General features: G+C 41.6%; 1 pseudogene across 1 annotated transcript; it reads right to left on the reverse strand.

The window, feature by feature from the left end:
* Positions 1–408: 408 nt before the first annotated feature.
* On the reverse strand, positions 409–1,853 carry LOC308686215 (annotated as a pseudogene). The gene has a single exon. The product of its transcript is annotated as an uncharacterized misc_RNA (transcript).
* Positions 1,854–8,988: the final 7,135 nt, after the last annotated feature.

Consider the following 8,988-nt stretch of genomic DNA (forward strand, 5'->3'; position numbering starts at 1 on the left):
GCCGGGGGCGTGGCGGCCGCAGCTTATTAGAGATAATGTAGGGAGAACGAAAAAACGGTACCTCTCCTTGCTTTTCCTTGGATTACATAAAATGAGAATATTTGTTTTTTATATGAATTACTTCATTTTAAAGAAGAGATTTCAAGCTTCATAAAGACATATCTCACGTGCCTGTGTGAGAAGTATTCGCTGAGTTACGACAGATTTTCGGACGCGTTTCAGAATGGTCTACACTGGCAGAGAGAAGGCAGAACTCGCCTCATGTTTATTTTTCTTTATTTGGCAAAAAGCACAACACTTTGTTTTTATTGTGAGTATACACAAAAATAATACACATTTAACAGAATCGATTGATGTATGAAACTTGTTTTGTAAAATCAAAGTCAAAAGAGTATTTCGGGTCTCAATTCAACTCATAAGGAAAAAAGCGAGCAGATCACGCCGGCGTGATTGCCGACCTCTGAGGGTTAAGGGGCTGAGAGTTAAGATAGTGTTGATGGATGGTTTTACTGATCTGATGAGGTGTCGGAAGCAACAACATTGGAATAGCGTAAAGGAAAAGATGAGTGCGCTTCCAACCGCACAACCTCGAAGTACCCAGTCCCACCAGGTGTATGCAGTCTGTGACGATCGAGTAGATGAGTTAGACAGAATCTCTGCAGTCTTTTGTGCCAAGTTTGTCTCCACTTGCGCTTGAGAGAGATGGTAGTCTGTTTGGAGGATGACGTTCTGTACCAGGTCCATTGTGTCGACCAAAGCTTGTGTTCCATGTTCATAAAAGGTGTCGTCCCACCATGGAGAGGCTTCGGCGTCCTTTGGCATCCTTCTGAGGATGTCGATCTGGCCCATAGAAAAGTCCTCTGTCACTTCCAAGCAAAAGGAGTTATTAGCAGGGCAGGTCAGTCCTAGATATGTGAACGAATTCATCTCACTGATGACGCACCACTGTGTATGAGACACTTGAACACCATTTGAATGGCCATGCAACGATTCAACATTTATGAGTTTGCTATCATTGGAAGAGAAAGGCTGCAATGTGTTACATGTACGTACATACAACATAATTGTGAGTTTGACAACAAACAAATGACAACAAGTGCAGCTGGTAAACAAGGTCTCAGTATCCTTCAAAGTCATGTATTCAGGGAGTTGATCCCATTTAATTACCTGATCTTTAACTACCACTCCAATGGAGTGGAGTAGTGGAATTTGTATAAACTTGATCTGGGTGGATTAAAGGAAAAGTGGCAAAAAACCCAATGCAACCAATACATTTGTTTCCATTATACATCATAATTGTGGATAACAGTTCTGAATATTTAACATTTTTCATTTTTTCTGAAGAGAACCAGCTGTAAATCAAAAACCTCAATTAAATCATTCAAAACATGTCTCGGGGTCTTGTGAAGATGAAGGTCTAACATTTCCTGTCTTGTTGCAGTGAACAAATCTTGTGCATATGATCTGCAGGCTAAGTCACGTTCAATGGTACGGGTCTGATTTAACAATGTTTGGCTGATCGTTAGAAGCGCCCACGCCTTGGAACGAACCGCTTTGATAATGTTATCATTGCTATTGGTGATGTGTTGAAAACCAGTGGCCATCTGATCTGTCAATCATGTGGAGAATTGGGATTGTTTGGTTATTTTATAGGTGTTGGCTGCTTAATTAATTGATCTGAACAAGCCGGCTATACTGCCGAGCAGGTCTCGTTTTGACCGAACAGGTGGAATTTGGACGGCAAGTCTGTCTTTGCAATCAGAAATTAAATCATCGATTCGTGACTGTAGCCATGCATATGACTCATTATTAACATTACAATGTTTTGTATAGGCAGAGAGTATGTTGGAAATGTTTTAAGTTACATGTTTCATTACCAAATTTACATCATGTAATAAAGTCTTCTTGATGTTTCCTCTAATCACTCCACCAGGAGGAATTGAGTGCAATTACGGACACTTTTTGGGTTTAGTGTATCCACAGGTGGTCAAACTGAAACAATATATAACAGTCTATGAACAGTTGTGTGGATTGGTGAAATTGTCTATGCTATGTGAACATTCTCCGACACAATACGTTCCTTCCTTTCGATTAGTCCACACAAAAGTTTTTGGTTTTTGCTCATTAGGTGTGTACAATGTGAGATCATACATTAACTCTGTGAACCTTATGTGTGTGTCATTATGTGTTTCTGTATGTGTGCACCTACAGTATATGTTGCAGGTTCCAAATTTTAACATTACAGCACAATTTTGGGTCTATGCCATTGTTGTTGTTTTCGTGTAGAGTTTACATGTCGCCTGTCACCTGGATCTATTTTAAGTTGATACCAGGCAGTGAGGTTGTGCATGAATTCTGGTGCTCTAATGTATCCTGAAATGTTTTCTGTAGGTGGGTGGGTGCTACCTGAACTACAGAAAATTTGTGGTGTGCAATTTGGATCTGGTACTATACAGGGAGGCCATGTAGCTTTCTCTATGGGTGCGACTGTGATTTTTGGTGTGGACGGCCCCTTGGAGTATTTCCACACCCACCTTGCACATTTCAGGTTGTGTGTGAGTGAAACCCTTTGGCCCAGTCTGATGCACATGGGCCCGGACACATTCCTTTCATCCGGCCTCCATGGGATCGCTGCAGTCAACCTGGAATGCAGGAAGAGAAGACAGTGATAGTTAGTATTTATTCTGTGTACCTTTAAATGATTTGCACTGAGACATGTGGTACCATCACAGTTTCCCTTTTACAATTGTGGCCACACTGCTGTTGCATAGATTTAATTTCATATGGGCCATGCCATCGGGGTGTGAATGCACCTTGCTTCACAAAAACGTATCATTACCATGTCTCCTTCTGAGAATTTTACCTCAGAGTTTGGGTTGAATTGTGCATCATTTATTAAGTCTGATTGCTGTTGCTTCAGAGCAGCAGGTGCATGTAACACTTCCAGCCTGTCTCGTAATTGGTTTAGCACAGACTGTAGAGTCACGAGAGGCCCCAGGTCTGCTGGAGTTATTTCTGGGTCGACAGGCAGCTTCATGACTCTTCCAGTCATGAGTTCGAATGGACTGATTCCTGTGGCTTTTGAAGGAGTTGCCTGCAGTATTCTTAGAACTGTGGGTAGGGCATCAATCCATTGGTTTTTGTGTTGTGCTACTTGTTTCGAGATGCTTTATTTTATGTTGCGGTTAACATGTTCCACCATACCGGAGCTCTGCGGCCTATATGGGACGTGGAATCTATGTTTGATGTTCAGCATCTGGCATATGTGTTTCATCACCTGACCCGTGAAGTGTGTGCCCTGGTCAGATTCAATTTGAATTGGTGCTCCCCAGAGTGGGAGGATTTGGTTCACTACTGAAGGATTACAAATTTAAGAATCTATTTCAGATATGCTTCCTTACATAACATCACGATGAAGAATACTGATTTTAGCATTTGAGGTTTTAATTTAGATTCCAATATAAACTGAGAAAGTTTAGCAGCGGCTATGATGATTATATCAAGAGATTCCTGCCAGTCCTGTTCTCTAAATGAGTCAATTGCTGAGACTCTCACCCTCACCCTTTGTCTTTATGCATTTCCTGACCATTAAACTCAATGTACAGCTGTGCTTTTGTCTCTATGATCATGTGAAGGTATGGGTGATACAGTCAGACTGATGGGATTATGCTGATTGGGTCAGTTTCTCTTGATTGAGCCAGAGAACCTGCCTAACTGGTTTTCGCTTGATAGAATCAAATCATCACTACCTTTGTGTGCTTTGTTTTGATTTGTCTCCACCTCCAAAAGTCCCTCCTCCTAAAATGCCTATAAGATACCATGTAAAGTTATGTTAGATTAGATTGTTGGAAGAACTGTAGCAAAGCAACGCTAAGTTCTCAATAAAGAATAACTTCTGTTTGAACGCGATCCCAACATCTCCTGATCTCTGCTTTGAAGAACGAAAAGAAATTCCCAACAGTTTTGGCGCCGTGACCCGGATAGAGCAACTCACCTGAATCCAGATTGAAACTTCAAGCTCAACAAAGATCTGACTAAGTTCCAGACTGAATCTTCTGAATCCAGTTTGAAACTTCAAGCTCAACAAAGATCTGACTGCATTCCAGACTGCATCTTTTGGAGTCCAGAGCGAAACTTCCAGCTGAACAAAGATTTCCATACTGAATCTTTCTTTACAACCAAGGGTTGGTGAGTGCTACTCTATTCAAAAGAACCTTTAAAGACCAGTACAAGTTTGATATCCTCTGTGCCGTCAGAGAAGAGTTAATAGACAGCTGCAGGGTTTTGTTAACTAAGTTATCCTCTAAAGTTTTCTTTTAGAGATGAAATTTATCCTCTGTTTTCAGGCAGGGAAGATTAGCGTAAAGTGCTAGTAATTTGTGTTATCCTTTGCTCTGGACAAGGAAGGTTAACAATAGTTGATCTGTGTTAACGTGTACCCTCTGTTGATCAGATAAGTTTAGTGTTGTTGATTGTGTGGTAACAAAGAAACTCACAAAATGGTTAGAAGGAATGCTAGGCTGATTCCAACAACTAAGAAAGCTGGACTAGCTACACCTTTATGGACAGACAGTGAATTCAAGTCTTTGTTAGGAGAACGCATGGACTCCATAGTGACTGAGTCAGTCAGATTGAATTTGACAAAGAAATTTGGCATTCACCCAGAAAAAGTATGGTCTATTGAAGATTGCAAGAAGGTGTTGGGTGCATGTATCAGGAAGAAAAACATAAAAGGCATGATCTACTGCCACAGAGAATTTAGCTTATCCATTGTACAAGAACAAGTTCGTTGTATTGATAAGTTAAAAGAACAGAACAAACAATTGCACACTCAAGTGTCCTGTCTCACAGACAAGGTGGGCCATAACAAAGCCTCAACCAAATGTGACTCAGAAGACCAACAGTCAGATGAAAGCTATCCTGATTTACAGTCTTTTTATAGAATAGAGGACAATGTCATTGCTGGATTGATGAAAGATGTAAATGCAGTTGAAGTGTGTGGAGCTAGACAAAAGGCTCAGAGTAGGGGAAAAGGGGTTGATCCAGTTCCATCTGCAACCCCCATACAAGCAGTCAACACAGCTTTATGTCCTAAAGATATAGAGAGACTATCCCAAAGTTTACCCTCAGCACGCACAAATTTTTCTTAATTTAGAAGAGCATTGATCATCAAAAAGCGTCTCTATGACATCTCGTTGGCAGAAGTCACCCAGATAGTATCACAGATCTTGACTGAGTCAGAATTCAATGATTTTGAAAGTGCTGTAAACAATTCTGAGTTTCAAAATGCCAGAAAAGATGAATTGAGAGAGGGAGTTCTGAGAGTGTTAAAGAACATTGTTGGACCAAAAGTGGACTGGTCAAAGATCACTAGTTGTGTACAGAAGAAGGGTGAAACTGTGTGGGAGTACACTGAAAGTTTTTGCCAGACCGCTGCAGCACACAGCGGGATTGCTGACACCTCAGAGAAGGTGCTAGATGATAATGGTCCCCTAGTTCGGGCATGGTTTGATGGTATTTTGTCAGAACATAGAAATGCATTGCCTTTCTTAGAATTAACATGGTCCAATAGAACCCTGCAAAACAACTTGGACAGTTTAGCTACTTGGGAAAGAGACTCTGATGTCAAGGCAAGAGTAAAAATTGCAGCAGCATCCTTTAAGGTCAAAACAGAGAATCAACAGAAACGCAAATGTCCTAAGAGAGAGGGCAGCTGTAATTACTGTGGTAAACCTGGGCATTGGATGAAAGAGTGTAAAAAAAACAAAAAGAACTTAACAAGGTTCTTAGAGAAGTTAACAAGGTTACGCAGCTTCTACTCAGCCTGCTTGCTACTCTGAAGCAGCCCCTCCCCTCGTCATTAATGTTCCACTGTGTTTAGATTCCTCGCGGCTGTTTTGAGTTTAGGCTACTAAGCGACTGAAAGAGAGCGGATCATGTTGGAGTTGGAGCTTATCGAGGTGGAAAAACAGTTAATTTTAGTGAAATTACTAAAACTCAAAGGCAGAAACGAGAGAAGGCATCGGAGGAGATGGTACGTGCGATCCTTGAACCTGTTGACGGTTGAACTGAATTTAAAAATGATGGGCAGTGCAGAAGAACACGCCGGAAATGCGTAGGAGGAAATGCGATGCTACCAAGCCGACTAATCACAGATCTTGCGGTCCGCGTCGTCGCGACGTGTAGTTACATTTATGAGGAGGTGCGCGTCAGGGTACGGCGAAGGGTACAACGTATGATACACGTCTATGCGTATACTACGCCGTACCTACTGCGCGCAACCGACGCAGAAGTATAAATTGGCCTTCATTCACGCGTCGAGTGTCTGGCGCGATACGCGCTTTACGTGCTAATGATTTTATTTGGTGCCTTTTGTGCATTCACGCGTTTGACGCGAATTTGCGTCTGACGCCTGAGTTGAAAAATCGGAACTTTGGCGTCGTGTTAACCAGTCAGGAGCCTGCTTGTTGCTGTCACGTGGTGAAGTGATGGGATAAACTCCCGCCCGGAGTCACTCATTCAAAATGGAGTATAGCAATATAGCAGAATATAATATTCAATATAGCAGTTAACTGTGTATCACTAGAAAGTGATTATATACTAGTGAGTATCACTAAAAAGAGCACCAACAGTGGTATCTGTACCACAGTTTGAAAAACATTTTCAATATTTAATATACTGTATTTAAAATTTCATATACATTTTCTAACCAAAGACAGATGGACAGGCGCTCTGCAGCTGGGATAGAGCGCCTGTAGTTGGTGTCCTGAAGGGTGATCCTAGCTCGCTCTGATGCAGTAACTCTCTCGAAGAATGCTTGATCAACATCAGCCATCTTGCAAACAGACAAGTGGATTTCACCTCAGACACGCGTCAATTTCGCTTCAAACTTTTGCTTTTTATGCACGTCAATTTCGCTCTGGACGCGCGAATGGATTCAAAATGTTCAAGCGTCCAACTAGACGCGGTAGACGCAAATTTGACGCGCTATTCACGTTTTGGTGTGAATGCACAGTAAGTGTAACCTTTCATTAGAGCCCAACATTATGGCTATACAGTAAAGCATTCAAGAATAGCAGCATGTTATGTGTCTGTGGTTACAAAGTGTCAGTCATTTGGAGTCTCCAAGTGGCCTTTTTTGGGAAGCGCCTAGACATAAACTTAGATAAACGTGTAAAACACTCATTATCCAAGGTATTGTGTCATGATCCTGTTTCTTTCTCACACACTCTCACACGTTAGCGCTATTTCCTCATTTACGCACACACCTCCTCATTCATTTTCACAGCTGTCTATCCTTTACCATTTGCCATCGCTCATTTCCCTCACCTGAATCCCCTTTTCCTCTGATTAGCGTTCCTATTTCTCTCCCCTGTCTATACCTGTCTTTGCCTGAGTATTGCATAATCTCCCTACTGCAGAACGTCGATTTAATCTCTGTTTCTATCATGTCGTGTCGTGTCTTGTCATAGTCTCGTCAGGTCAGAAGCTGTTTGTGGAGCCGATAGCCTTTGAGAAAGATCAACTGAGTCGGAGATTCGCCGCTTGCCTCTACTCTCCCTCGGGAAACTTCAGCCTGCACCTTTCCTGTTACGGAGCTATCTTCTGAGAATCCCATTTCACCCAGGCTGACTGCTGTTTATGTTTTTTCAACAAGCCGAGACCTTATTTGAACATTTTACTACTGCTTGTAGTTCTAAGTTTCCCTTTGAGAACCCATTCTGTTTATTGAACTCTCTGGCAAGTTTTGCTTCTAATTAAAGTGACTGTTTCTCCGCATCTGCTGTCTGATCCTCTTACCTTCATGACAGTATTGTTATCAACATTTAAATTGGGCTTGGTAAGGCTTCCTGCTGTGATCCCACTGTATTTTCCAGCTAATACCTCCCAGCTATAGTTATCTGCAGGCATCTGTTTACAAAAAAAAATTTTGGCGGAAAATTGTTCCCCCTTTTTTAGTGTGTTCAAAGTTCTATTACTCAATAACAGTAAGACTTACAGTGATTCAGTTTAGGAACAAACCTCAAAGTGTCCCCTTTCAAAAGAGACCAAAACCATGCATATACTCCAAATGGTTCAAGAACAGCATCCAATTTATTTTGGGTATGCCTTTTTAGGCGTTTTAGGGCAAATAATGCAGCAATTCTAAGGGACACATCACTTTTTTCATATTTTATAACTTCTTTTAGCTTTTCATTATAGTTGGGAGAATGAGACGATTTTACCAGGCGCACTGAGACACTTTAAATTTAACCAAACATGCATATTTACTTTTTGTACATCCTTAACATTACATAGGTTTTCAGTGAGTTTTAGGTGAGGAGGAGAAGGTGGGAGAAGGGGGAGATTGTCCAAGTGAGGTGTGAGCTGCTTTGGGTGCTGCGTCTCGGATGTTGCTGTTACATGTTAGTTCAAAGAGAGTTCAAATGTTAATTCTCAGGAGAGCCTTCTGTTCTCTCGAGGGGCAGCCCAGACTTTTTGGCACCCGCCTTACATAATATAAACAAGAATGAATAAATGGCTGAATCAATCAAATCTATTTATTTACTCACTCACAACAGACGTCACAATAATAACGAACATACCAACCAGGGAACGAATTCAACAGAACAGACAACAACTAACAAATAAAAAACAAAATACAGATCTAAAGACACATGTTTTTGCAAGCTAGCCCACAAGATCTGTCGTCGCTTTTCTTTCTCTTCCTCGTTGGCATTTATATCAGTCAGCTCCATCAATCAGCCACTCAAATCACGAACAGGTGTGTCCACCTAAGAGAGAGATAGAGCGCGTACACACTCCAAAAGGATAGAGCGGCACTAAGAAGAACAAGGAAGGGGGAAAACAAAGACACAGACCAAGCCACCGACCGTAACACTGTTCATCTGACTCTGCAACAATTCCTGCTGTACGTGAGAGACCGTCATGTTCTAATTTGAACGGACAATATGACGGTGATTACATCAATTGCCAGGGAGGTGTGTG

The sequence above is a fragment of the Scardinius erythrophthalmus genome, assembly GCF_964197995.2.
Source record: "Scardinius erythrophthalmus genome assembly, contig: HAP1_SCAFFOLD_46, whole genome shotgun sequence".
Taxonomy (NCBI): Eukaryota; Metazoa; Chordata; class Actinopteri; order Cypriniformes; family Leuciscidae; genus Scardinius; species Scardinius erythrophthalmus.